Source organism: Pteropus alecto, unplaced genomic scaffold (genome assembly GCF_000325575.1).
Source record: "Pteropus alecto unplaced genomic scaffold, ASM32557v1 scaffold206, whole genome shotgun sequence".
Lineage (NCBI taxonomy): Eukaryota > Metazoa > Chordata > Mammalia > Chiroptera > Pteropodidae > Pteropus > Pteropus alecto.
This window is the reverse complement of record NW_006438906.1, coordinates 1,663,847-1,667,100: the sequence shown is the minus strand read 5'-3', so window position 1 is coordinate 1,667,100 and position 3,254 is coordinate 1,663,847.

The following is a 3,254-nucleotide window of genomic DNA, read 5'->3' as shown; positions in this document are numbered from 1 at the left end:
AGGACTCCTGGGTGAGGCTGGGGAGTGTTGGTCCATCCACTACACATGTTTAAACCTTCACTCTGATCCGGGGCAGGAGATGAAGGAATCATCTGCTTCCTTGCCCAAGCCCAGTTTTTAGGACACCTCTGTCCTAGTTGTATTGATCCCAGCACTTGAGCAGTTCCCCGGGGCTTTTAGGGCTTTTAGAGCTTGGCCTCTGCCTGCTTCCAGGAGTCCCCACTCAAGGCACTTTCCTGGCATCACAGTGGCTGCACGCATCTCACCTCATGCTCTCCTCCCCCAGGCCCTCACATCCGCCCTGGGAATCAGGCGGTGTTGGCATAGATCAGTGGGCTCATTTCTGATATGGGGACATATGTGCGGGCCCAAAGAGGGGAAGGGATACATCCAAGTTCACGCAACAAGTTGGTGGCTGGGCTAGGATCTGAGAATGAGCTGGCCCTCACCACCTGCCATGCACTTCCTTGTTTACTTCACTCTAGCCAGACTCTTTGATATTTGCTTCCTGAGCATGCCAAGCTTGTTCCCACCCCAGGGCCTTTGCATTTGTAGCTCCTCTGCTTGGCAGACTCTTTTCCCAGATCTCTGCAGGACTTGCTCCTTCCTGCTCACTTGTCACTATTAACTAAAAGAACAGCTTCCTTCCCTTTTGTCGCTTTCTCCACTTATACCACTTAATTTCTCTTCAACATAACCTATCATGTGTTTATTTTATGTTTCTTTGTTGTCTATCACTTGAACGTAAGGTCCTTGAAGGCAAGGACTTTGTCTTATTCACAACTGAATCCCTGATGACTAGACTAGTGAATGGAATATAATAAGCACTTAATATTTGTTGAAGGAATGAACAAACCCAGATCACTTCATTCTTGGTCCAGAACTCTCTCCACCCCAGAAAAGCCAGAGCAGGAGGATAGTAAGAAAGGGGTTGGCTCAGGCTAAAAGGAGGTAGTGTTGCACCTTTGTGAAAGACATAGCAAGCACTCTGACCCAGGCCTACCGTCTGGAGTCTAGTGTTTGTCAAGGGGCTCTCTGGGGTTCTCACAACATCCCAGGAGCATGGGAAGATCAGTAGGGGCAGCAATTGCCCCCACTTCAAAGTTCTTTGTCAATATTGGGACCATCTTTGTCCTTGAACCCAGTTACTTTGCCCACTCTTGGATCTGTCAGTCAACATTTATTGGACACCAACTGTATACCAGTCTCAGGATTGGGCACCTATCCCCAGAGAACCTTGTTAGCAAGGCGGACAAGCAAATACCCCTTGAGCACAAAGGGAAGAATTTAATAGTGAGAGAAGGAGTGGTGGAGTGGAGCATTTGGGGTGGGTGGCAATGATCTTGCCCAGGCTGGCAAAGGACAATAGGGAAGGTTTCAGAGGAGGATATTTGATCTAGTTCCTATAAGATGGGGGCAAGGGAGATAGAGATAGGAGACTCAGCATTGCCAGCAGAGAGAATAAATTGTGCAAAATGTTCAGTAGAACTGAAGAAGTCTGGGCCCAGAGTGCAGCTGGACAAAAGTGAAGCTGAAAAAAGAGGTTGGAATCATATGTTGAAGGGCCTTGAACACCAGGCTAAGGGGCTTGAGCTTCATCCTGTTGGCAGTGGGCATTGTTACAGCATTTTGAGCAGAGATGATTTGGTCAGGTTTGCATTTTAGGTTTGCCTTGGCCACCATGTGCAGTGGTTTGGAGTGGCAGGTGGGGAGCCAAGGATATGAGTTAGGAGATGATGGAGGTGTCTGGGTCAGAGACAATGGTGGCCAGGGCCAGGGCATAACAGTGGGTATAGATGGGAAGGGACAGATTCAAGAGCTATTTAGGAAGTAGAACCTATATACTCAGTGGGAAGGCAAACAAGGCTGCAGGGTTGGCCCTAGATTCCACAGCTGAAATGCAGAGGATGTGGGGTGGGGAGCAGTGATATGGCCCCCCGGACCATTCCAGGCTCATTTTATGCCCCTCTCCGCTCACCTGAGCTGCATTGACCTGTTTCCTGGATGCAAGCTTCTTCCTGCCTCAGGGCTCTCTCACATTGTTTCCTTTGCCAGCAACATTATTCCACTCTGCCCCTTGGTCTTCTTGGATCCTCCCAAAGCACCAACCTCGTCCCATTCATGGGACTTATTCCAGTGGTGATGATCCAGTTCTGCTGCTCATTTGGTACCAGTCACCCATTCAACCACAAATTCCTAAGGGCAGGAACTGTGTCTGACTTATTCACTGCTATATTTAAACGCATGGAGCTTGGCACCTGGCTGCCCATTAAACTCTCGTTGAATGAATGAATTCTGAATTAATGAATGAGGTTTCCTTGGATACATTGATATCCACAGGGGTGCTATCCAATACCAGTCATATATAGAAGTAAGGCTGATACTTCAGTGGGAGAGCAGATTAGAAAGTTTGTTACTATGGGTGAATCTAGGAAGTGTTTGTCTAAGGAAAGAGACATTGGGCAGGGGGGAATGGAAGGTGAGCCCTGCACTTCACAGGCTGCCCTTATTTGACTCTGGACTTTGAAGGATGCAGAATTTGGGCTTCCTGGTCCCTTGAAGCAGCTAAAACCATCGGCAGCTATTCCTGCCACATTGGTCTAAAGTTCAAAACAAGGGAAGTGACAAACTCCTTTTCTCCCCTCAGTCCCCTTCTCACTCTAACCTAGGACACTGGCAGACAAACTGGGGACCAGGTGAGAAATGCAGAGAGGCCCAGGAGTTTCACCATAGGTAAGAGTCGGGACAGGCAAGGGGTTGGATCTGCTCAGCCTGGAGGTGCTTACCTGGGAGGCTAGAGACAGAGCTGGGAGCTCCTAGGGAGTCTCACGGAAGCAAACCTTTTGTGTGAGGAAGGACTCTGTTCAAAGCCATCTAAGCATGAAACTGGTAGGTTGTAAGCTCTCCATCACTGGAGGATGAATGACTTCCTGGTGGGGCTGCTATAGGAAGGTCTAAGTGGAAGATGAGTGACAGGACCTAGACGACCTTTAAAGTTCCCCTTTCTTTATGAGATGATGTTCTTGCTTTAGGCCAGGAAGCCATCTTTAAATATTTGCTCTGCCTGGCTAAGCAATGGAAGGAGAGCCACTATCTGACTCAGAGGCATCTGCAGGCTATGCAGTTCCTGAGGAGGGGCAGAAGGATCCTGAAGCTGAGTCATGGACGTCAGATTGGGCTGGGCTGCAGATCTCGGGCTTCTATAAATCTGTAGAAGGGGTGGGTGGCTACCTGGGGCCCCCAAAGGGGTTATT